This window comes from Thamnophis elegans, chromosome 11 (assembly GCF_009769535.1).
Source record: "Thamnophis elegans isolate rThaEle1 chromosome 11, rThaEle1.pri, whole genome shotgun sequence".
NCBI lineage: Eukaryota > Metazoa > Chordata > Lepidosauria > Squamata > Colubridae > Thamnophis > Thamnophis elegans.
In genome coordinates this window covers 24842309-24869842 of record NC_045551.1, presented here as the reverse complement: position 1 = coordinate 24869842, position 27534 = coordinate 24842309, and the positions used below count along the sequence as shown (strand labels likewise).

At 37.7% G+C, this 27534-nt stretch overlaps 1 protein-coding gene and 1 long non-coding RNA gene across 11 annotated transcripts in view; one reads left to right on the top strand and one right to left on the bottom strand.

Annotated features, from left to right (window-relative positions):
• Positions 1-523: 523 nt before the first annotated feature.
• Positions 524-11585, bottom strand: LOC116514577. Its single transcript, XR_004256145.1, has 3 exons — positions 11389-11585; positions 10031-10163; positions 524-691 (listed from the first exon to the last, which is right to left on the bottom strand). It is a non-coding gene; the product is annotated as an uncharacterized LOC116514577 (long non-coding RNA).
• TBL1X (transducin beta like 1 X-linked) overlaps positions 10199-27534 on the top strand; it is a 162609-nt gene continuing 145273 nt past the window's right edge. For 6 of the 10 annotated variants that reach the window (XM_032226172.1, XM_032226171.1, XM_032226170.1 and 3 more), the window contains exon 1: positions 11387-11467. The gene's annotated coding sequence lies outside the window, so the exon portion shown is untranslated. Of the gene's footprint in view, positions 10280-10691; positions 10841-10969; positions 11242-11386; positions 11468-11770; positions 11878-27534 lie in introns of those variants that run through there. The other 4 variants (XM_032226168.1, XM_032226169.1, XM_032226167.1 and 1 more) reach the window with 4 other exon arrangements.

Below are 27534 nucleotides of genomic sequence, written 5' to 3'. Positions count from 1 at the left end.
ACATGCAGCTGAGTGAGGGAGAATAGAGATGTTCTGATTTCTTATTTGGATATTAAGGGAAAAAAAACAGAAAATTTCAAAATGGTGAAATAGAATTGTCTGAAGATATGTTCCATCAGCAAGAATTGTAGAAGAATGTATAGATTTTATGCACACCATATTTGGCAATCCTGCAGAATTGTTTTCAAAGAAACCTATCTTGGTTCCTCTCAATGAAATGATAATAAAAATCAATTCTATACATAATTAGATACTTCCCTGGAATGATGAAAGAATATTGTTCCTTCAGTGCTCTCAATGAAGGAGATAACACTACTCAATTTCCAACAAAATTCCTTGATTTGGTTGAATTCTCTGAATTGGCACCACATAAACTGGAATTGAAAGTAGGATGTCTTTAATTTTAATGAGAAACTTGGATCTTTCATCATTGTGCAATGATGATCATGAAAGAACTCCACAAGAATCTTATTGTAGAAAAAATAAAAAAAAAATGGTGTGTTCAAAAATGACATTGTTATGATTCCAATTACATTCAATTTATTAGAAAGTGAAGTTGTCTGTCTTCAGCAGACACAGTTTCCAATGCAGTCATGCTTTGCTGCCAGTATACATAAAGCACAATGAGAAACCATGGAGAATGTGCTGATTTATCTGGAGAAACTGGTATTTCAGTATGGTCAGCTGTATGCTGAGGAAAAAGAAGTGAAAACATTAAAGAATTGGCAAATCAACCACACATTTTGTCATCAAAAGAGTTCATTGTTAAATGAAAACCATCATTATTTGTCATATTATACATCTTTCTTCTGTAATAAAATGATATTTTCTTCTTTAATTTTAAAACCAAAGCAATAGCAATCTACTTGTGGCCATTCTATTTTTCTGTGATTGTAACAAAATATCTCTGAAAGGATGAGCCAATGGTTCATGGGTTGTCTAGTAGCTCATAGAATTAAGAAATATCATTTAGAATGAGAAAAAATTACTTACAGTTTTAGAAAAAAATAGGTTAAAAAAATTAAACGTTAAGGGATATCCCTTTATCAACTAGCAGTTTAAGAGATTATGAAGTGATTCTTTTTTTTAAAAAGTGACAAGAATGCGTAAAGAATGCATCATATACATTTTAGAAATGACCTTTAGGTTAAATTAGTTTTAAGCTGGTTCCAACTTTGGTTTTATCAACTTTTCTTCATAATTTAAATGAAAAAAGAAAAGATCCTAGTGCAGCTCTTTCTTAATGTTGGATTTTTAAATGAAATACTCTGAGTGTTAAAAAGCAAAATGGAGAAATATCGTGTCTTAAAACTAAGCTGTGAAAATGTACCTCCCACATTATACATTTGTGAGTAATAACAATTATCTTGTTAGTTTTTTTCAAGACATGAGCTGGGTGATCTATGTAGAAGTTTAATCGCTCTGCTTCTGTAGTTGTTTCTCTTTCATAATAATAGCACCGACCATTTAGCTTCAAAGTTACCTTTGTACATTCTTTTTGCTTCTGAGAACTGAGCACCAGTTGAACTGCTGCTTTAATAATAATATCACAGTGAGAAAATGCGGGTATCTTTAAAAGCAGGGTGGAATATATGAACAGCTAGATTTGGATTGGGTTGATCTATGATTGCCACTTAGCATTACATTTAACATTAAAGTCATCTCAACTTATTTCATAAGATTGGCACATGGAGGTAGGATGGAATTTCAACATAAGAAAACACATGCAGAATGCAATGACAAGAACAGACCCAAATGTATATGGGATGCCTACAAAATATGAGTGCAATCCAACCCTCTTTTCCTATATCCCAGAACTGCTAATATTTCTCACAACCTTTGATCATGACTGTAATGCACACTGCCGCAATAGCCATTGACACAGATTAAATCAAGAACTTCTGGTTTTTATTGGAATTGAACTAATATTACTGAGAAACAGTACTCTCATTCATTTTGTCTCCTGAATACACAAACAATAGAATATTACCACACTTTCGATTCCGATCACACATAGTCTCATATAACAGTATGAGTACATTTCCTCTCAGAATATCAATCCACTCCAAAAATCAGGTTTGTCTCAGCAGGTCCTTTGATGTTCTGTAGATTGCTTTCTATATAGCAAAACAACCTTAGTAATTCTACTTGAATAGTTTGTAGCAATTTTAGATTTTGTAGTTTGTAGAAATTTTAGATTTCTCTTTTGTCACAGACATGCATTTTCCATAGTGGCCTTGTATTATATTTTGAGCGAGGGGAAGAGAAAGATATATTAGAAATAATTCCTGATTCTTAATTATCAAATAATACATAGTAAAAAGCTTTTCTTCTCTAAATTAGGATGCTGGAAAAAATCTAGGGGAAAAAGGTTTTTTATCAGAAAGTCTGGCTCTCAATGATATCCTATTCTTTAATTCTTGCTAGTTAACTTGCCTATCAAACTATTTCTGTTTGCATATATTAGACTAAAGTGTAGTCAGCTAGTGTGTAGCTCATTGTATTGCATGAACCCAGCCAATAAAGTTAATTCATTAAGTCATGGTTAATTAAACCATGGGCTATGACACTTTGAATCAACTTTCTTCTGGCGTCATCTATATTTATCAGTGATGACAGGAAACTTGGAAGTTACCAAAAAACACAGGATGGGGAAGTCTGCATCATTATCATACTTTGTAGCTGAGTCAATATATAATACTATAATATAGGGTGGGTGTTTTTTTTATTTACTGAATTGTACAACAATTCAATCTATAGTTATTGGCTAAGTACATAAATCAGCCAGTTGTGCTTTGTTCATTAAACCATGATTAAGCTAACCATACCTTATTGAAATATAAACATAAACATAGTGACCTCTTGTGAATACAGGTAGTCCTCGACTTACAACCACAATTGAGCCCAAAATTGTTGCTAAGACAGTTAAGTGAGTTTTGCTCCATTTTATGACCTTTCTTGCCAAGTCCTAAGTGAAGCACTGCAGTTGTTAAGTTAATAACAAGTTATTAAATCAATCTGGCTTCCCCACTGACTTTGCTTGTCAGGTTTCAAAGGTGATCGCAAAGGTGACTACACAGCCTAAAACCATCTCTATCTATTGGACCTGATGGATTATATGCCTACTTCCTAAAAAAACTTTCCTCTGCCTTAGCAGAACCTCTATGTATAATCTATGAAAGATTTGGCAATCTTTCCTTGCAACTTAAAACTATGCCGTCTTTGATCTGATCTGAGTGTAGTATACAAAATTATCTGCTACAATGTCCTGCCTGTCAATGACTGCTTCAGCTTCAACCGCAACAATACACAAATACACAATAGATACAAACATAAGATAAACCGCTCCAAACTCGATTGCAGAAAATACAACTTCAGCAACAGAGTGGTCAATGCCTGGAATGTACTACCTGGCTCTGTGGTTTCATCCCCAAACCCCATAACTTTAACCTTAAACTATCTACTGTTGACATCACCCATTCCAAAGAAGTCTGTAAGGGGTGTGCATAAGTGCACCAATGTGCCTACCATCCCTGTCCTACTGTCCCCACTTATTTGCATCCATTTCCTGTATTCATAATCATGTTTATACTAATATCTGTTATCTTATACTTGCTTGACAAAATAAACAAAATAAAAAATAAACATGACTCTGGGACACTGCAACCATCATAAATAGAATCCAGTAGCCAAGCATCCAAATTTTATTCACCTGACCTGGGGATGTCATGGTCATAAGTCACTTTTCTCAGTGTCATTGTAACTTTGAATGGTCATGAAAAGTTGAGTACTACATGTACTACTTTTTTATGGCAATCAGTGGTATAAAGCTCAGATGATCATGTACAGGCCATGCAATGACTTTGTTCAACACTTGACAAAGTTATTTGGATTTGTTCCCAGTTAGATTCCGTGTGGTACCTAGGGGAGTCAGATGCCTGGGGAAAGATTTTGTTCAGTGATCTGGAAATGGTTTGACCTTGTTGAACCTGAGGAAATGGGCAGGGTTAGGGTTCTCAATGCTTTCAGTGTTACCACCTGTCAGTTAGATCCTTGTTCCTCCTAGATGCTAAAAGTCTCCAAGATGGTTCAGGCAGTGATTAATTCATCATTGCAGGTGGGGACATTTCCAGGGCCTTTTAAGGAGACCCTGGTTTGCCACATCTTTAAAAAAAATCACTTGTCTCACCTGCCTGGACAAGTTTCATCCTGTTTTTCCCATCTTGCCTTTTTAGGGAAAGTGGTGGAAAAGTGGTTGATTGGCAGCTTCAGAGGTCCTGGATAAAATGGACTGTCTGGACCCTTTCAGTCAGAATTCAGGCCTAATTATGGGACAGAAACAGCATTGGTTGCAATTGATCTTTAGTTAGAGCAGGATGGAGATGATCCTGCAATCATCCTCACTCTGACCTCTCAGTGGTCTTCAGTACCATAACCATACTATCCTTTTGGGCAGCTATGGGGGCTGAGGCCGGGTGGCAGAGTCTTACACTGGTTGGCTTCTTTCTCCAAGGCTGGTCCCAATCAGTGTTAATAGGGAGTAAGAGATCCATCCCACAGCCGCTCTCTTGTGGCATGCTGCAGGGCTCGGTACTTTCTCTACTCCTCTTTTACATGTACATAAAATTGCTGGGTGAGATAATCTGTCCTCATGAGTTGAGGTATCATAGAGTTGAATATCATCAGCGTACTGATATATCCACTCTTAGTGAACAAGTGATGCTGTTGGTGACCTGTTGTGAAGGGAAGCTAGAGGCTTTGGCTAAACCCTGGCAAGACTGAATGGCTTTGTGTGTGTGGAATCTCAAGATACAGGATTTTGATATCCTTACAACTGGATTAGGTGGCATTACGCCAGACAGATCCAGTCCACAACTTGGGATATCTCCTGGACTTGCAACTCTTGCTCAAAGTATGAAATTTCAAGTTGTGCACCAGTTATGGCCTTTCCTGCACCTAGTCCTCCCATGTTCAAGCTCTAGTCCTCCCATGTTTGGACTATTGTAATGCACTCTACATCGGGCTACCCTCGAAGAGCATTCGGAAGTTATAGCTGGTGCAGAGTGCAGTGGCAAGGGTAGCTTTTGGGTCCCCAGACTTACCTATATTACACCTCCATTCCATTCCAACTACACTAGGTGCTGGTTTGCTTCCGGGTACAATTCAAGGTGTTGGTTATCACTTTTAAAGCACTTCATAGCATGGATACAGGTTCCATGTCTCATCCCAATGGGATTGGTCTAGTCCACTTGTGCTGGCAGAGGAGGCATGATGCATCAAATTCCCTGGATCACCCAGGGAATTTGGGCTGGTGGGATCCAGGAATGGAGCCTACTCTGTTGTCACTCTTGCCCTTTGGAACATCTTACACACACACTCCCCAGAGGGAGATTGCTCCCACCTTCCTGACCTTCAGCAGGAGTTTGAAGATCTGGCTCTGTCAGTTGGCCTGAGGCTCCAATGGGGAACTGTCATGCTGGAGGTGATTGGTAGATTAACAACAGATCTTTCCTCTCAATAAATCCTCCAGCTCATCCTACTCCATCTCTCCCCATCTTTTAGTTATAGTTAATAATTTGTATTTTTGTAATATTTTATTCTTATTATATACATATTTTGTATAGTTTTATTTTGACATTGTAAGCTATCCAGAGTCATCTGGTTGTGAGATGGGCAGCAAACAAATTAAATAACTAACTAAATCTTTTTTTAATTATTTCAGCTGTATTGTATCCTCCTCATGGCAACCCCATTTACCCAAAGAATGATAGAGAAGAGGTCGTAGGGTACTGATGAATGGCATAGATTACAGTTCAAAGATAAGGGAATTTCCCAAGATAGATACTGTGGGTGAGTGGAAAGGTCAGAGAATCAGACTTCTGCCAGCCCATTTGCATTTATCTAAATGGAACTTTCTACGTTCATTTGGCAGAGGCTCCAATTTGGCTGGTTTCTGATTCTTACTCTGTATTTTAAAAGAGAAACAATATATGTATTTTATATATGTGTATAGGTGTGTGTTTTAAATTTAGTTTAATTTTCACCGAGAATACCAGGCTACGTGGTGACAAATAAGTAGTTATTATTGCTATGCATAGACAGCAGGAAAGTTGACTGAATTTTCCGGTTTTATGTAGACTCAATTGGATAAGACATATTTTTTACATATAAAGATAATGGAATTGTGAGTTCCATTTAATATATCACAGCAAAAATTATCCTGCCTCTGCAATTTTCAGCTATTTAAATCAAGGGTTTCCTAGATCTTAATCAGCTAGTGACATTTTATATAGAAGAAAGATTAAAAAGGAAGTACTTATCATATATCCAGCAAATGTTTCATTTTTTTTGTTTCTATAGATATTGGTATAGAAACACTTGCATGGAAGTTTTTTTTTTAAAAAACCCACTAGTGGTAGGTTGGTTATGGTCTGGCAAAAGAGTATAGGTGTATTTTTTCTTCTAATATATATATTAGAAACATATGCTTAGGTATAATAATAAGAAATTAAGTTATTCCCACAAATGTCCTTGCCAGCCCTCTTGGTAAAAGACTTTTTATTATGCCTATTCATTTCACTATTCAGATAGTGGATTTTTCAAATGAGTCCTGACAAGTTTGGCTTCAGAGCTCAAGGCTGCTTCTGTGTTATGTCATTAGAATTTGTTACTAGGATATGTTCACAAGCTGCCATTTCTTCACATTTTCTGATTCTCTTTTGTAAATGCAGTCTGCAATGCTGAAGATGTGATACTCATTTTTTCTGCTTATAATTTCCTATAAACCACAAAGTGTATTTTCAGTGATAAATTAATTCACTTCTTAAAAGCATATGTGGACATCAAGTACACATAGCTAAGATCAAGTTTCTAGTTAAACATATAGAGAACTAACTTTTAAGGCTTGAAGGATCTAATTTTAAATAATGAGGGTGTCACAAATTCCACTGTTAACAACATATGTTATAACTCATATTGCTGCCAACCATTTGTCAAAAACAATCACAGATTTTTACCCTGGAGGTTCTGATTAGGAATTAAAGCTATGACCAGAAGCAATTATTTGAAGTAATCATTCTAGAAGCCTAGACCAACTTTGGGTTAATTTACAAACTAAAAGTGCATCATGGGATCAACTTTATTATACCTCAATTTCATAAAACACCAAATAATATGAATATATCAATCATATGAGGCAGAAGAATTCCACGAGAATGATCAATTCTATATCTTTCTGGAATCTTTTCTCATTCTTGTCATTCCAACAATAATAGGCTTCTTCATGCATATAATAATCAAACTAAAGCTTCCTCAACCCTGTAACTAGCTAATGTGTTTGATGATGATGCATCAAACATAGGCAAAGGATAGCCTATGTAAAAACGTCACTCCTATTCAGGAATTCTACACCACTTAGATTCCAAACATAATCCAATGAGTATAGATTCTTTGTTAAATAAACCCAGGTCTAATTTTTATCTTTAATGTAGGTTTCACTCCAATTTTTATTTAATATATTATACAAACTAATGGAGCTATAACCAACATGGAAAAGCCAGAAAATGTGAGAAAGTCCCAAACTGGTATCATGATTCTCCAGAGTGAAGTGTTACTAAAACATAAGATTTGTGATAGGATAGACCAAAGGCCATTATAATCAACAACCTGTCAGAATAGATATGGTATATGTTTTTGAGATATGAATGCTATATTTCACAATAACAAGTATTGAAGGATATGTCTCAGATATTGAAGTTTACTCATAGGTATCTACACCTTACACTGTATTAATCTGTCTAATTTTTTTTTTCAAATTTGTCATATTCAACTGTCTTTATTATTACTTATCTCTAATTCTATTGTTTAACTATAGTTTCTGTAAAAAGCTATTTACTGAATATAGATTTGTAGAATGTTCCCAGATTCTAATGTTAGGAAACATTTAAAAAATCCCTTTGTCTTATTCAGATGCTTAATTTTATATGTCCCCACCATGTTCTTTTTAAAACTTCATTTTGTTTTCTAAAAAAGAATGCTAAAAAGTCCTAAACTGGCAACCTTTCCTAAGAGGAAAATTGTTACAGCCCCTTGATCAGATTCACTGTGCTATTATCAACCCTGCCATGTCCTTTTTGATATAACTATAACTTGGTTATAGTTCATTCATTGCTGAAATACACTCTAAACTAGGGATTTCCTCTTTACACTTTTCTATCCTTTCCTTTCACCAAGTCCTAGAGAGCTCTGTGTCATTGTTTAAAAAGTTGGTTCTTATATCTGCTTACTGGTCAGCACTTTTGTGACAGTTTAACTGCTGTAGGAGGATTATTCTGGGGGTCATCAAAAGTTAAATGCCTTCTTAAATTATTCTGCATTAGTAAGGGAACTATTGTTTGATTATACAAAACAACATTTTTCTTGAAGATTGTATTGCCCTACTCCACCTATTATTCCAAGTGGAGTAAGTTCCATGGAGATGAGGCCTTTCTTAAACTCTGATGATGTCACCAGGGCTAAATGGTCTATTCTACCACACTACTTTTTAGTATGCAGAATCTGTCTATAAATCTGAACAGTATATTGTATTATATCTATCATACAAGAGATCCCAGATTCATTTCCTGCCATTTCAGGGCAGAGCTGGAATCAGTACTTTCTGACTTTGGGAGAAATGTTGTCAGTGCTTTATTTCACATATTATAAAATACTATATTTTGTTAAATCATGGTAAGCTGGTTTTGTATATAAAGCCAAACTATAATTTAGCCAACTAGAGTTAACAGTACTGAGATAAATGGACCAAATACTGTGACTCAGTAGAAAGTTTGTGTGTTGCAAGTAACATGTGTAGAATGTTTAAAATGAAAAAGGTACATAGATATATAGCAAGACAACTGTATCACACAGTTGGTCTACCAAAGATACCCCCTAAGCTGTTTTGGTACAGGTACAGGTATATATTTACTTATATCTCTCATTCTATAAGAGTCGCAAACTATATTGGCATTATACAAAGGACAGTTCAGTGCATTGACTGGGACTTCAGAGGCTTTATACTTCAAAAAGTACAGATAGTCTTCGACTTGCAACCATTTATTTAGTGACCATTTGAAGTTACAACAGCACTGAAAATAGTGACTTATAATTGGTTTCCCCGCTTATCACTGTTGCAGAATCCCCATGTCATGTAATCAAATTTCAAGCACTTGACAATTGGCATGTATTTATGACAATTATATTGTCCCAGCATCATGTGATCATCATTTATAATCTTCCCAGTCAGCTTCTGACAAGCAAAGTATTGCATTATATCTTCTAATGTCAAAACTTTCTATGTTTTGAATTTTAATGCTTATCTACTCTAGGCAGCATGACTGGTGACAATTGAATATAGGGGCTGCAATCCAAAACATATGGGCACCAGGTTGCTTACCAATACATCAGTGCAACTGGGTGGTCCTATTAACTAATATAGCTGCAACCAGGGACTGTTTCATATAAAAGGCTTTAGTATTAATTAATCAGGCCAAAGGAACGTTAACATTGACATATTTTCTTAACTTGTATGAAAATTAAACTGAAAATAGTAATGTTTATTTATTTGGAAGCAAATTTTAATATGTTCCATAAACTTCCAAGTAAACAAAGCTAGTGCTTGCTGAATAAAAATAATCACTTTTATATATAGTTGTACACATATATTTAAAATTTAGTGAAATTTCAGTGAAATTTGCTTCCAAGATTTTATATACATAACATTTGCTTTTAAAATTTTTGAAGCTAGTATTCCATACATTTTTTTTACCTTTTCACCACACACATTTATTCAAGCATAAATTGTATGCACAAACTGATCTGCGCAGCTAATAGAGTGTGCTTGGTAGCACAGGAATGTGTCACAGTAATGCAGAGAGCTGTAATGATGTCAGCTTGTTATTTACTTTCCAAATCTGAATGACTGAGCAAGGCGAAAGGAGAACCAATCCACCACAATGTGACCCTGCAGGCAGAAAAAACACAGCACTCTCACCAGTAAGAGATTGGGGGATGGAAGGCACATGTAACCAGGGTAATGTTGCATCATGTATTTGCACTGCTTTTTGCACAGTTTCCTTTTTCTTTTGCTGTAAAATGACTGTTGTAATTCAGAAAGCTTTGCTGGCCTAGAGGAAAAATAAGAAAAGGAGGATTAATTCAAGACAAAGAACATCAAGATCTATCTATGTCAAGGCTAAGTGTAATAATATCTATTCTGCTAAATAACAGTTATGGAGATAGCGTAAGTCCATATTAAATACATTATAATTACATCATGGAGCACTGGTTTTCATAAAGTATATTATTGGTTGTCTCCCAATTTTTAACTGAATTTCCAAATATAAAATACTGAATTTGCAAAAGCATTGTATTCTGATGTCTGTTAGTAGGTTACATTTTATTGGCACAAAATTACTTCTTGACTTTTAGAAACTGGATGTAAATAAAAGTATAAGATTCTTTACATAAATTTAGCTGCCTAAAAACAGACTTAATGTTATACCTGCACACATACACATTATCAAATAGTGCATTTCATTATTCTCTTATTACAAGGAGAGTGAAAATAAGATTGATAAGTAACAGTGGTCCACAGGAGATTGTGTAAACATAGATTTTACTACCCTTTTATCCATTTTTTTCTGACTCCACAGGATTAAGAATTCATTTGAACAGTAGAAGGCTGGCTGGCTGGGCAATAATTCCTTTTTGGCGGAACAAAACATTTCAATTACCCCTAAAAGTGACTAAGGAGTTATTTCAGGACACTGCAATTGGAAGAGAAATTCATTTGATGGTCGGGGTAGGTGTTGATGTTTTTATTGGTTGCAAATCATAAAAGCAGAACTGCTGATAAACCCACCCCACCCCCTCTCTCCGAGTTTCTTCCTTGAAGATCAATATGTTGATTTCCACCAGCAGCCCCGGAGACCACTTAGTCAGCCGGGTTCTGCCAGCCTTTGCCTGCTGCTTCGTTTTCTCGTAGAGAATTGCAGCAGGGAGAGGCTGGCCCTGGACTTCCACATGCACTTCGCTCTCCGAGCGCATTAACTTGCTCACGATGTCATGAGCGTGAGCAGCAGCAGCACCACCACCTGACCGCCATTCTGCACCCCGAAACTTTCCGTTTTCCTGCCCGCCACTCTCTCGGACTTCCTTTTGATCCCCTCCGCCACCGGAGTGGATGTGGTGGTAGTGGTGGAGGTAGAGAAGGAGGAGGAAGGGCGGGAGGGGGGGAGAGAAGAGCAACGAGGGCTGCTCGAGATTTACAATCTGCTTCACGATCTCGGGACCTCGGGGTTGGAAAGAAGAGTTCCACTATGGGCTGCCAGTGAAAGGAACTTGACTTACTTGGGGCTTTGGCAGAAGTTGAGACTTTCCTCGGGGGCTTCCTGGAGGGCGAGCTGGGCCTTTCTACACGCGGAGGGAGGTGAGTTTTTCCGGCCGGCCTTTTGGGGACTCCCTAAGAGAAATTGACAAACGCGGATCGGCAGCGCCGGGAACGCCTCGGGAGGGCCATGTTTTCCAGCGCGATTTCAACTTCCTTCTGTTCGCCGGCCGTAATGGATGGGCGGTTGACTATTGTTTATATAGGTGGACGTTTGCGCTTCACGTTTCGGTGGCCTTCGAGCTGGGTTGGCCCTCGGATTCCCCCGCTCCCCCTACTTTCCCAGCAGGATGGCCTGGTTTCTTGTGGCAACCCCCCTCCCCCATCAAAGCTTTGAAATGGGGCCTGAACAACTCTTCGGGCCTTGCGTTGATTGAGAGGAGAGCCTTGCGGGGTGGGGTGGGGTTGCCGATTGCCCTCCCGGACCCCTAATTCGATCACAGGGACCTCAGGTTGATATTTATTTCGTTTCGTCTGGTTTGAACAGTATCGCTGCAGAGTGGGGGAAGGGAGCTTCCGTCCATTTTTTTGGCCGTTTGCCTTGGCTAAGGCTGAGGGAGGAGGACTGTGGCCAAGGGGGGGGGCTGCTGAACCTGGACCCGGGGGAGGCGGGGGTGCCTTTTAAACTGAAACAAGGGGTGGGGGAGGGGACGTGAGCGCGGAAAATGGTGTCGCGGTTGTGTAACCCCAGCGTGGGGGAAGGGAGCCCCTGAATCAAGCCTGTAGCTGAGGCCATTCATGAAGTTTTCCGGGGGTGGTGTAGCCAATAAGCCGGGGGGGGGGGTTCCTACTGAAGGGCAACGTTTTAGAAAAGCGCTCGACTGCTTTTCAGACGGCAGCATTAAGACCTGTTGCATGCTAAAAGTTCAGAAAGACGGAGAGGCCTCTTTATGGGGACCTCAATTGGTTCACTCCTGCAAATGACTTCCGCACGTTGGCTTTGTCTTCTTTCTCTTCCGTTTCCCCCTCCCATGTTTTGTTTTGTCCCAGTGTCATTGTAGTCAGCCTATTTTCATTTAGGTTGGGTAGGGGGGAGTACGCATTATACTTGTCTCTATGAACCCTTGGCCTACTTATTGACATGACGGGTGACTCATAGAAACAAAAAGAATCACCTATCCTCCACTTTCTGCCAAGCTTTTCTTGAGCTTATAGCTCTAAAGCTGCGAAGATAGCGCTTAAATAGTTTAACATGTGTGCACATGTGTGATCTAGAAACTGCATTTGCATGGTATATTGGCATAGACTTAATTGTACATAAACTTTATAAAGAAGGGTTTTTTATTTTAGATGGCTTATGAAATGAAATACTGTCTGGTGAGAAAGGTCCAGTATGGAAGGTTTAGTTCAATACTTTTCATGATTGTTTCCCCCCAAAGGAATAATAGAAGTAACAGGTTGTCAGAGCTCTTTCTGTACTCCATTCAATATTATAGCTTTTTACTTTGATTACCTAAAAGTTGATTTTAAACAAGACCTTTTCACAGAGTAAAGACAAAGTTAATGCAATAAAACTTTCTTGCTATCTCTGTGCAAGGTAGATGTACCAGTACTTCTTTTTTAGGCCAGATGTAAATAATAAATGTAGTGTCACATTTTTTAGAATTGATTTATAATTCTGACTTTTTGTCAGTCCACATGGTATGAGGCCTGATTCATAAAGCTTGTTTATGAAGTCCAGGAATATAATTAGAGTTTGCTTATTTTGTTACTTTTTCCAAAACAGCAAGTCTACTTCAGGTTTGTTTACATGTTTGGTGATTCCCAATGGCTTTCTAGGCTCAGCTGCTTGCAGATTATTTTGGATCACTGCTACTCCTTGATGTGGATGACTGATCAAACTTCATCTAGTCAAACTATCATACTCTTTACATAGGCTAATACCTTGAAGAAGCAGCACTTTACTTCATTTTAACTTTGAAATTGTATGAATAAGGAGCTGACAGGTTGCTGCAAGCAATTTATAGCTGGTAAAGAATTTCCAATATTTTGAAAATACTACAGTATTAAGTAAATATTTAAAATTAAACAGTATCACAATTATGTTGCTTAACTTCCAACGTAACTCTTATTCAGATAAATATATCCTTTTATAAAGGATATAAATCACTTCCCACAGAATGTCCAAAGTAGTAGGAATATTCTAACAAAAACAGAGAATTTTGTCTCCATTAAAAAGCAACAAAGTATAGTTTAACGTTTTCAAAAATTTCTTCTGAGAAAAATGACTGTTGTCTGAGAAACCTATGGATAATCTTATGCATTTTTAGTCTTTTAGGCGGTACAGATTATTATTAAACCAGTGAATAAGTTCCAGTCAATTTGTTTTCTAGTGAACATTTCAAGTATGTGAATTGGATGCATTATCTCAAGTTAGACTGTGTGTTGGTTGGTGTGTCTTATACTTTTTGCTGAGTGGTAATTCTGATAAGTTGCTGAGTGATTCTGTATGATTGAAGTAAGCCTTAATTGAATATTTACAGTGCTGAATAGTTTTTGGCTATGTACTGTATTGTGGTAATTTTATACAAAATAGTATTTATTTAAATGATTTGGAGAAGGAACTTTTCATAACAATAAATTACTGTTCTATCTTCAAAACTACTTGTCTATTTTCAGAAAGTAACAATATATGTGTATGAAATATTATTACAAAAATCTGAAATGCCTTTATCAAAATGGAAAAAAGACTATTGCTGTCATTTATGTTTTATTTAAACAAGACAGTCATTCTTTGTTGCATCTTTATAGGGGAAGTGGTAGAACATGGTGTTGGCAGCTAGACTGCCACCTGTTCTGTTTAACACTGATGTTAATACGGAAGGTTATTTTTATAAAAGAAGTATGGCAATCTGCACTTCATTTAGGTTCCATTTTTATTCATATGATTCTTGTATTTATTTAATAGCAAATATTGTAATAGACATGCAACAAATTGCCAATTATGCAGCAAATTGCAAATTAAATGTAGAATATTTAATAAAATGCTTATATGGTTACATGGTTTCATTTTTGTGAACAGAATATTTAAAGCTGTGAGAGACTTCCAATCCAGAATATCTTTTCTTGTAGTGGAGCAAAGAAAAGTAGCAAGAGTTCGTCTCTTAAAAAAAAAAGAAAAAAAAGGAATGTGCCCCGAATATTGTGGGACACTGTTACTGGCATGGAAAATGACACCAGGGGCTTCAGAATAAAAACAAGAACCATACTATAGAAATTAAGAGTCCTAATCCACTTTTAGACATGGAAACTGACTGATTGATACTGGGCAAGTCAGATACCTCAGTCCAACCTCTCAAATGGTTGCTTTTATTGAGAAAATAGGAGGATCATATATGTCACCTTGAGTTGAACAAAAAATGTGGTATACATATTAAAAATGAATACAAAATAAAAATGTTTTCCCTAATTCCTGGATAGAGCATCTTGAATAAACTGATACATGCCCTTCCAGGAAATACATTCCGTATCCAAATTGTTGCAATTAATGGTATACAGAAAGGCTGATTTGGGTGTACAAAAGCATAATTTGTGTTTCTCAATTTTTCTTCATATTGCATTATTTATTACTCTTAGAATAGGGTTAGAAAATATTCCCAGTTTCCTTGAACTTCTTTTTAAGTAACAAAAAATCTAGGAGCACTTGTCCCACACAGCCAATCCTGAGATTTGTTTATATATAAAAAGAGCATTTGATAAAGAAAATATATGATAAACAAAATCATACAGATTCTACAACTGAACTCTTTTAAGTCTGCCTTCATTCTGATTGAGATAGTGAAAACAGATTTTACCTGACATGTTACATGAAAGCTGGCCTACTTAGCTTCTGAGAAAATTCTGTGCTGTAATTTGTAACATATAAACTGCTTTTCAGTCACAATAAAACTATTTTAGACAGCTCGTTGAATGTATTTATATTCCATCTTTGGATTGATGGGAAGTCAGTAGACTTAATTTTTTGATATTATGGAACAGAGGAATAAAATTTTGGCTTTTGGACTAACAAATTAATTTTTCCTGATGATTAAATTAAAAAAGAGATGATTAGTTTGTTTTATATCTAGTACTAATGTTATCTCAGTACTCTTATTCTGTACTTGGATGCCTTCATTATTCATCTTCCTTACATGATTAAATTTAATAATAGATTATAGTTGAATAGTAGTACTTGAACAATAATTAATCAATTTGGCAATGATACCCTGACCTGACCTGAAAAAAATGTTATCAGTCTGTATAAAACAGTGTTACCGGCCAACTTCTATTTTTAAAGCAAATTTGTATGATTCAAATTAGTCTTCTGAGTAAAAAGTCTCTGAAGAAACTATGCTTAATTTTCATTGGCAAGACATATGGGAAATATTTTTTTCCCCCAACTTCCCAGGTTTTGGCCAATCTCTAGAGTAGGGATGGCCCCTTTACAACTTGCTGTGCTGTCTCAGGAATTCTGGAATTTGAAATCCACAGGTCGTAAAGGGGCTATAGTTATCCACTCCTGCTCTACAGAATGTTCTTTAATTATGTATTTTTCTCCTTTGCTCTTTACATAGGAATCATTATTTTGAATATGAAGGGGGCAAAAACTGTATTCCATGGCTATTAGAACAAACTATTCTTGCTGTCTATAAGACATTTATTTGTTGGACTAATCCATATCCCTGAAATTCTATCATCTTTGTTTGCATTATTTGAATATATTCATACAGCATGCATGTGTGTATGTATGTATGTGTGTATATATATATATATATATGTGTGTGTGTGTGTGTGTGTGTGTGTGTACGTACAGTATATGTATATACAGTATGTACGCACACAAACACACATTTCATATATATTCATATACATATACATATACATATACATATACATATACATATGTATATATATATATATATGCATGCTGGTCTTGTTGTATTCGGGTCTTTTCCTGTGTAAGATTGAGATTGTTTTGGCAACGTTTCAGCGAGGTCTCACTCGCCATCTTCAGTGAGACTTCGCTGAAACGTTGCCAAGTCAATCTCAATCTTATAGGGAAAAGACCCGAATACAACAACACCAGCATGCCTACACCTTTCCTCCTTTGCGAAATAAGTTTTCCTTCATTCTTTTTCTTCTCTTTCCCCCTCCTTCCCTCTCTCCCTGCCTCCCCCCTCTCTCAAACAGACACACGCACACAGAGAAATTGGATTGGATATATTTTCCAATGGCTTGAAAGCAGCTCCTCTGCCATCTCCCCCCATTCCCCTGCTGCCTTCTGATCCGAGCCTTTGATTGCAGGGGGAGCCACATTGCCTTTTCAAACTTGTAATCAGTGAAGCTGGGCTTATATACTTTTATTCAGCTGTGTCTGTGTGTGTGTGTGTGTGTGTATCTGTGTGTGTGTTTGAAAAGGCACTGTGGCTCTGCATGCAATCAAACCTTTTGAATTCCTCCCCCCTCCCCACAGACGCACCTTTTCCAGCTGTTTCAGAGAGGATTTCAACTCTGCTCTTGTCTGCCATCATGAAAAGAAAAAAAAATGTAAAAGGAAAAAGGCATGAGCTCTGAGGTCAGACTGAGCTAGCTGCTCTTAGAGCCTCTAAAAAGCCTCTTAAAAACGCCCTCTACAGGAGGCAGGAGGACGACGTGCCTCATCTATATAAGGAATTTTTCGGCTTTTAACCCTTGCTTAGCTCTGCTCGAGTGATCATAAAGTCAGACTAAATGAGGCACCTCGTTCTCCTGCCCTCGGTAGAGGGCACTTTTTTAGAGGCTTTTTTACAGTTAAGCACTAAGCAGAGTCATCCTTTGTGACTCTGGCAGCAACTATCTCAGCCTTTTTCCTTTTACATTTTCTTTTCTTTTCATGATGACAGTGATGAGGCTCTGCCTCCCCTGACTGCACGTCCCTGTATTATACCAATTGCTCTCAGGCTAACTTACCTCATAGAATTGTTGTGGGTAAAATAGGAGGAGGAAGGTGTGTTGGATATGTTCACCATCTTGAATTATTTATTATAATAAATATAGTAAAAATAATAAATACAGGATATAATATTCATGTATCAAAGGAACCGCAGTATGGGAAATAGATTCAGCTGTTTGGTATATGTTATCCTTTTAGTCTAGCATGGCAATTGCTGTCTAATAAATTATAACTGCAGGTAAAACACATGCTTAGTCCACTAATTCATTTATCAGATATATGCATACCTTCCTCTATTTTGTCCAATAGTCCTGTAAAATAGATTGAGGGACAGAGAGGGTTTTGCTCAGAGACACCCAATGAGCTTCTATGTTTGCGACTATACTGTACTTAAACCATTATACTTGGCTCTCAATTCTCCAGCAACCAGTATTTCCAGGCAAATCTCCTACTCAAAAACTACTCAAATATGATTCTATTTAGTGTCTGAGATTCAGTATATCCAGAGTCATAGGCTGTTACCTTCACACTGCCTCACTTTATTCCACAGAATCATTATTTTGGAAAATCCCTTGGAGATAATTCAACCCCTTGCTCAGTGTTGGAATCTTCTATCATCTCAGACAAATGGTCTGATCTTTGAAAGTTTCCAGTGATAGTGTACCCACAACTCTAGACTGAGCCTGTTTCACTGCTTAACAACTCTCACAATAAGAATACATTTTTTGTCCTACCTTTTACAGCTGTGGTGTATACACCAAACCATATGCAATCTCGATTTACACAAAACGTACCCATTTTCTTTAATCATTTTTAAATAGGATTTAGCCTCTGAGTCTCTTACCAACTTTTGTAAGTTTTCTCGCACTATTTCCAGTTTCTCAGTTGTCCTTGCACTAGGGCAACCAGAACTGGACACAGCATTCTAAGTACAGTCTGGCCAGTACAGTGTAGAATATAATTTCCATGATCTTTTTTACTATAACTCTTTAGATGCAGCCCAGGATTACCCTAGGTCTTTTGACAGTTATAGCACAACGCTGGTTCATGCTTAATATTTGATCTGTTAGGATGCCTATACCTATATTACAAGTGCTACGGCCGAGCAAGGTATGGTCGATTTTATTATTGTATATCATTTCCTAAGACCAGAAACCCACATTAGATAATTGTATTTTGTGATATAGGACCCAATGTTCAAGTCTACCAAGATTCTTTTAAACTTATGGGACTGTTAATGAAAATATTCCTTAGTTATTGCCACAATTGTTTTCCTACAAAATGCTTAGGGTTTTTTGGATGCTTGATCCCATTTCATATTGGCTACTTTGAATTTTTATTACTATTTTAATGTAAACTCTAGTTATGTTCATGTGTTATTTGAGATATGGGAGAGTTGAAATCTCCCTCAAATTCCTGTGAGATGCTTAATATTTTTCCCAAATGTTTTATCATTAGGCAAGATTGAAGTTTGTAAAATCTATTTTTAAACTGCTAAATTAAGTGTCTCCCCCACCTCACTATTTTTACTCAAAAGGAAATACTGGCCTCTTTGCTGTAAGAACTCAGTTCCCATGGGTCTAATTTATAGGTTTCTAACAAATGGCCTATTTGGACAACTTGATTGAACTAGGATTAAAACAGCAATAGAACAAGCATTGTCTTAAGTAATAGTCTAGTTCATACATTCAAGATATGTTATCTTAATTTCTTGATTGCTCACCAGAATATAGATTTACTGAGTATTGATATGTTAAAAATGCCCTTGTTCTATTTTATAGAATATATGTGTTGAGAGCCTGTTTGATGTAGTGATTAATGCATCAGGTAATAATTGAGAGAGAATGAATTCTAGTCATGTCTTAGGCTGGGTGACCTTGGGCTAATCATCTTTTCTCAACCCTACAAAGGAGGCAATGGTAAGCCACTTCAGAAAAACCTTGCCAAGAAAACTGAATGATTGAATGAAAGAAAAAAAAGTGTTATTCTTAGTATTTTCCTCCAGAATCTCCACACTTGTTTGTAAACTTTGTAGACATATCTTGTATGTAGGTATAGGAAATTCTCAGAAATAAAATTTCATAGCTCTTCCTCTTCCCCATAAATGCATTGTTACCCAAAGCCTTTCTCCCAGTTAGGAAGAGGAAGATGATGAAGATAAGGGTTCTGGGGCAGAGTGTTGGGAATCATGTGGAAGTTTTTATCCCTCACCTTTTGTCCCTTTCACCATTATTCATTCTCTCTCACACACACAGACATACACATACACACAGTCAGAGAGAGAGAGAGAGGGAGGGAGGGAGGGAGGGAGGGAGGGAGGGAGGGAGAGAGAGCGAGAGAGAGAGAGAGAGCCAGGGAGCCAGGGAGAAAGAAAAGGTTGAACATTAAGTTTCAAAGGTGGAATATTTGGGAGTGGCATTCTGTGACAAGATATATTTCATGTTTTTTTCCATAAGAAAATACAGGCATCATATGTTTCCAAACTGTAGTGTAACTGTTACTCAAATGGGACATTTTTTTTACCTATGCCTGAGTGCCAGCATTTCCATAAAATCAATTTACGGATGCCAAAGAAACTGAATCTTGTTGATTGATTAAAAAAAACTTGATCTTGATAAACAGATTATTGTATTTTAATTTCCCCATGTTGATTAGCATTAATTTTATTGGGGAAAAGTGTAATGTTAAGGCTGTGTTATACCCCAGTCATACTAGCTCTGTACAATATGCATGTGTTTTGGGCTGGCAGCTGTATGAACAGTTCTAAGCAGTTTTTTGATCTGGGAGGAAGAAAACAAATCACAATATATTTTTATTACTGGTTTGTAGTCTGGTTTACAGTGTGACCTTATCAGCAATTCATTAATCTTGCCCACATAATTATTCTCTGCATACAGTAGAGAGAACTGTAATATAGATTAACATTAAAAACCCAAACTTTTACAGATTAGTGTTTGGGAAATGAATCATTTCTTTCTTTGACAGTACTGAGTAAAGGAATCTATTGTGATACTTTTATTAGTTCATGTACAACTCTTATGTAAGAACCATGCTTGGAAAAAGTGCTGTAATAAATTCATGCTGATTTTTACATTCAAGTAGCCTACAGTACACAGATTCACAAAGGTCTGCCAAAAACAATAAGCTTTATAGAGTATGCTTAAATGTAAACAGTGGATTTTGTTTTTGAGCATAGAAACATGGCCTTAATTGTTAATAGTAAATATGGACTAATTATATAAACAATTTGGCAGCTGTTTTGTTCTTTTTTTCAGAATGTATTTTACTTGACTTTAAGGATGATTCTTAGTCATTCCTAGTGCGTAGTTCCTGGTGACTCCTAGCATGTGGTCTTGACTTCTCTACTACCAAGTTGAGAGACAAACATCAATATGCCAAGCCATGTCCAAAGTTTATCTAACCTAATTTCAGTGAGCACATTCTTGGCAGAGTGTGCATAGTAGGTTGGAAAGAACACCACCACCCTGCATAGTATAAATTTACCAATGAATCACATATAGGTACATATTCCACCAAATTAGTGGTGAGATGGCACTTATAAAGGCTAAGTTTTGAGTCACTGTTGTGAGTGATGGGTTTCTTCATAAAGGTGTACAAATTGTGGTCCGACCAGTGGGCCATTTTTTAATTTATAAATTTGTTAATTAAAAATTTTACAATGATCCTGAAAAGTAACAGAAACTAATAAAAAGTAAATTCAAAAAAGCAAGGAACAAAGTGCAGAAAGGAAGAATAAAAAGAAATAGAAACTTCAGATTTTCTTTGCAGCAAATATACGTACAAATACAAACTTCAATTACAAAAATGTTATTTTTTCTATTATTCATTTTTTTCTAATCAAAACTACAAATTATGAAAAACATTTTGTTCCATTTTATACAAAAGGTTTCTAATGGGTTTCTCTAATCAGTGAAATTAATTTAGCAATCTCTGCAACTACCATCATTTTCAATAACTACCGTATTCTTCTAAATTGGGTTATGTCGATCCTCTGGTAATCCAGTAAGGCAATTCCGAGTAGACTGACTTAACCTGGAAGACAAAAGACATGCAAAAAATTATTTTATCTTTCACTTGAATTTTATGTTATAAGATTGCCTGAGATATTGGCTCTTAATCTTCCTTGGGGCTTCATCAAATACATTGTTACTCCTTGAACCTGGATCTTCATTTTGTATGCTTTTTTCTCAATGACTTTGTGATGCTTGTTGACTAGAAGTGATGGGTAATATAAGCAATAGCAGTACTGCTAATTTATTCATGGTAATATCATTTATGTGTAAATAAACACATTTTTGAATAATAGATCTGGGTGTATTTTTTTATATTTGGTTTAAGCAGGAGAAATGGAAATCTTTAGTCCTTCTGTTTTGCCTATACTCAGAATGTATTGCATCACATTAAAGTAAATTTATTTTGACAATGGAAAGAGTTCAACTGTTCTGATCAATCCAGCCCTAAAGAATGTGAGGTGTATAATAACAAGCCAGTGCGATGAGAACTTCATATTTGGATTTGATTGTGGTTAATTATAAGGGTGACCCAGAAATATGAGTTGCATTTTCTTTTATTTATATCCTTTCTTCTACTTTCTAACTTGTGGTCTTAATAATGTTCTGTATTTTATATTTTGTTTTCTGGTGTAATGGCTAATCAACGAAGTTATATCTAACAGCCAGCAAAAACTATCCAATTGGCCTGGAAAATAGAGTATTTGATCCAAAATTTTAAACAGATGTTGACTTTTGTTTAAAAGCAGATAGTGAAAAAAGAGAACCTGTTAGACTATATTAGGTGCTGTTTCCCTTAACGATCACTTAATATTACAGGAAGTCCACAGGCAAAGGCCAAGGTTTGATAGAGTGGGTGTGAGGATTAGTTTTTAACAAATCTGATTGGACAACAAGTCAGGCAGTACAATTAAGGCAGTCTGGCTAATATATTTGTCTGGAGTAAGGAAGGTAATGTGTATGGCTTTCTTATGTTTTTAAAGTCAAATATTTATCCTGGTAAGCATAGCCAGTGGTATAATATTATTGCACTTACGGTAAAATGTCTGTCACAGTGTGTACAGCCAGGCATAGCACATCTGTTTTAAAAAAGGGTAGATAGTATTACCACCCACCCATCTACCCAATTGCTATGGTTTTTTTTTTTTAATCATTGTTTATTATTGACTTTTTCTGACAAAATACTTCTAACAAGAATTGGATTTGTAGAGATTTTTTTTAAAAAATTACTTAAAAACCAGGCAAGATAACAAGCCTATCTCATACAAGTGCCTATGGACACAAAGATCATATATAATACTTAAAATGATTCTTTCAATTGACAATTACTTTTGACTGTAAATTATCACTTGGATTCTACTTTAAAAAGAAAGAAGTTCAAAGAATAACAGATAACAGATGCAAAAGCAGGACAGAACTTACCTTTAATAGTAATAAGAGAGGATCTAATACTTATACCTTACAAAAGTGACCTGTATATAAAGACTTTGACTTTATTATCACAGAAAGTCACTGGTTTAATTGGTTACATCCAGAGGATTGTTGAACCTGTAGTTAATATTTAAATAGTGCCCATTGTCTCATCTTGTTTACATAATCTTTAAAATATGATTATGGATAAGGATGGAGATGTAAATGCTACAAAGCCAATTTCTCTATTAAAAATAGTCTTATTTCTATCAAGAAAATGTAATTTCCATTATCATCTTAAGATATCTTTTTATATGGCAACATCAGAGATTATAATTAGAATATATTTAAGATACATTTAAGATTCTGAATCTGAAGATATATTCTGCATATGGGGCAAAACTCACTTAGCAACAGAAATTTTGGGCTCAATTATGGTCATAAGTCAATGACTATGTGTACATGATAGGTTTCTGATAGCCTAAAAAGTTCATTCACTTGGTGTTGTCATGGTTTAGCCAAAGCCTGTCTTTCTCCATCCACATTGAAATGAACCTTTATAGCATCACTTGGCGCATAGAGTGGGATAGGATCAGTGGTGGGTTGCAGGCAGTACGCCCCAATATGGGTGTACTGGAGCCTGCCCGGAGCACCGGATACCATTCTGGTATGGTACTCCGAAGGGCCCTCCTGAGCTCCTTACCTGTCTTTTAAGGTTTCCGTGCATGTGCATGATGCATACAGCACCTGTGCGACGCTCCGCTGAGCAGCTGGAGCGTCGCAGAGGCTCGCAGAGGTGGTAAGACACATGTCACTGTGCAGTATATAAGTCTAGTGTATTGCTATTGCTATTCTCTCTCTGCCCAACTCACCTCACAAGGTTGTTGTGGGAAAAATAGGAGGAGGAAAGTGTGTTAGATATGTTTGAGTTATTTGTAAAAATAATAAAGATGGGATATAAATAAATAAACTAACTGAGCTTGTGGCTCATATTCCTGAAAGAGCATCCAGGTCCTCCATACCATAACAAAAGGTCAGCAGGGTCAGGACCATCTTGATTTCTAGGAGGTAAGACTATTCCACAGGGTAAGAACTATAACAGGGAAGGCTTCACTCTTCAATCCCTCAAGATCACACTGCCTAGTAGAGGGGTCTCAAAGCATGCCAACTCTGTTTATTCTGGTGTAGCAAACACAAATAATTAGAGACAGGTGGTCCTGCAAATAACCTTATTCTGTGCCATATATGATTTAACCAGCATCTTGAACTGTACCCCTAAATCCACTGAAAGTCAGTGTAACTCATTGAGCAGTGTTTTTCTTTGATCAAATCATGGAATATCCAAAATTCCTCATGTTGCTGCATCTAAACTAACTGCAGTTTTCAAATGCTTTCATATAGAAGACATTACAATAATCCAACATCTCAACATCCACATACTTGTTGGATTATACTGAAATCTGCTTTTCTCATACAGCCTTCTGCAGTTTCCAAGTCCAGGCAAGAACCTTGATAGCATCAATTGGGTGGCCTGGGAGAGACATTTAATTGGGCATGATCGGTACATTGATGATACTGTATTCTGATTTGATGGATTATCCCCCTCACCAGCAGTCTGTGGGCATTAAATAGGAGCAGGAAGTGTGGGTCCTGAGAAACCCGACAAAGAAGGGTTTGAACTTGATCACTTCATACTAATACTAGCAAAACAGGCAGAAAAAGACTCATGGAGCTGATCCATAATTGCATGATTAATGGTACGGAAAGTTTTTAGAAATGAAAGCCAGGATGGTTATATACCACCATCCAGTACTTGTCAAAAGTCATCAACAAGATCAGTGCCATCACAGTGTTATAACAAGGTCTGGATCCTGACTGAAAAAGATAGTTGCTTCCTTTGAGCCTTCTAGAGCTTCAAGCCAAAGACCTCCAAGGTCCCTTCCAATTCTATTCTGATTAAAGATGGAAATTGGGAAAAGCTTTCTAATTCTCCATAGTGAGGGTGGAGGAGTATCCAGAATGGGTTGACCTTATCCTTCCGCGATTGGATTGAGTTAGATAAGCTCTTTGGGCAACGCTACCAGGTATTCCCCAGTTTTTCTGACTCACACCGATCGTGAGAGGTTGCCCATTCTTGATCTCCAGCAATTTACTAGGATTTAAAGAGAATTCATTTGGACCCGTCGAGTCTTGCTTCCCTGCACCGTGCACAGCCTCCTCCTGCAGTATCGGGACTACCACTAGACCCCATGGGGTGGCACGCTGCCCTGGCCAATGAGTGAATCTGAAGACACTCAGTGAGGACCTTGGCTGGGCAGCAGGAGGATAGGGTACAAGCCGCCTGGAGGCAAGCCCTAGCTGTGGAGGATTGTAAGTCGCTGGAGTGCTCTGTCGCTCCCCTCAGGGGTTGAGCGACGAACCGGGGCTTCCCAAATGCCCCGGAGGGCCTGCGCTGCCTCCACGTGGCCAGAGGATCGTGAGGAAGCTGAAGAAGCCTTTCCTGGCCACAACGGCATCGGAGAAGAGGCAGGAGGAAGAGAATCCGGCTGAGGGGGCACGCATCAGCTCCCTGGAGCACAAGCCGCTCTTCAGGTACTTTTAAATTTTGCACCCTTTTGCAAGCCAGGCGGCGCCATTTTGAAGCTGGGAGGACCCGCGTGGTCCAAGATGGCGGCACCCAGCAGCTACCAGGAAGAAGAATCCCAGGCAGCTGCAAGCATGGACTGCAGCCCCACCGGAGGGGCAGAAGAGCAAGCATCCAGGTCAGTGGCTTCCCCAGAGACTGCCCAAGGGGGGGTGGGAGGAAAGGCTAAATGTAAAAGCAAGCACCCCCCCCCCAGGGCAGATCCAGAGGGCCTTCCAAGCCCTCTAAGTACGAGAGGAGGAGGCATAAGGCTTTAGAGAGGCTCTGCAAGAAGGCTGCCAGCCATCAGTCCACCCCAGGCAAAGGGGGGAAAACTCCAGGCACTCCCTTACCCAGCGGAGGCACAGTGGAGAATCCAGCCCTGCCAGCAAGGATTCCTATAGACACCTCAGGACTTTGGGGCGCTACTCAGGGGTGGCAATCCCCTACCACTCCTGCTGTGGGGGCAGCCTTGCCTACTGGACTTCCCCTCTTGGGCATTCCCCCTGCTCAGGGGGGCATAGGCCCCAGCCAGACACCTCCCACAGGGCCCCCCAACTTTCAGGAGATAATGATGCAGGCATTTCAGCAATGCATGGCAGCAGCATTCCAACAGCCACAGCCACAGTGCCCCCCCTCCTAACCCTCCCCAGGGCTCCTGAATTCCCAGAAGCCCAGGAGGAAGAGATCCCCAGCTCCTCAGATTCACCCCAGGAGAACAGTGACATGGAAAGTGAGGAAGGCGAGATCAGGGAGGACAAGCTGTCGGGGGATGAAGGCATGCCTCCTCCTAAACTTACATTCACCGGGTTGTTGGAGCTCTCACTGTTTAAGTCCCTGCTCTTCAAGGCCAGGGCAACAGTCAAGCTAGGCAGCAGAGCAGCGGAGGCCCCACCTCAATGCCAGGGCTTCTCAGCAGAGAACATCTTTTTTTTTTTTTTAATTTTTTATTTCCATTCCATTCTATACAATCACATGTTTACTGTGCATAACCGGGGCATATAACATTGAATAATAAACACAGCCCTCACTTATATAGAAAGTGCCCTCTACAATACAAACCCAATATACCTCCTTGGCCCACCATACACCCTCTTTCAACCCCCTCCAACTTTCATTCTTCCTTCTCACATACCCCTCTACACCTACTTCCCCTCCCCCTCTATCTAACCCTAACCCTATCACTCCCTCTCTTAATCCATTCCCTCCCTTCCTTCTCCTCCTCCTCTCTCTCACCCTCTCCACCCTCCTTCTTCTTTCACTCAGCTCCTCCCTTCGGTATACTTCTATTACCTTCCAATATATTCGGTTTGTTCTGTTTTAACACTAACATTAAAAAGCCACAGTATACAAGTGGAATCATGTACTTTAGAATTTAACACATATTGTATTTCCCCCCTCCCCCCTCCCCCCAGAACCCCACCTCCCTTCCCTCCCCCCGACTTCCCAGAGCCCGTACACGGTATAGCATTTTAACAATCACAGTCTAAAATATCTCAACATTGAGCTCAGCTTCTTACTGTTACCCAAATTTTAAACAGTTTAAGTTATTACTAATATTAAACATAAACTATCTGGAGTTTCTTAGTCCCATAATGAGCAGTTTACATTGTTCGTATACATTACACTCAGCTTCTCACCATTACACAAATTTAAACAGTTTGCTTTGTTCTGTCTATTTCCAAACCCATTAATTTTGTTCCCTTTGTGCCTCCTTCCTCTATAACACAATTTAGATACATTTCGAATTTTTCTTTCGATTTCCTCTTCCAACTCTTTTTTTTTTGCCTTTATTTGTGTGTATGTATGTATGTATATGTATATGTATATGTGTGTGTGTGTGTGTGTATATATATATATATATATATATATATATATATATATATATATATATATATACACACACACACATATACATATACACACACACATATATATATACACACACACACACACACACATACATACATACATACACATCTTCACACAAATATATATGTATATATATATATATACGTACATATATATATATACATATATATTTTTATATTCATTAGTACTCCTCTCATATATGCTTTTCTTGGGTCTCCTAGAGATTCCCTAAATATGCCCTTATTCATATTCTGAACATGAT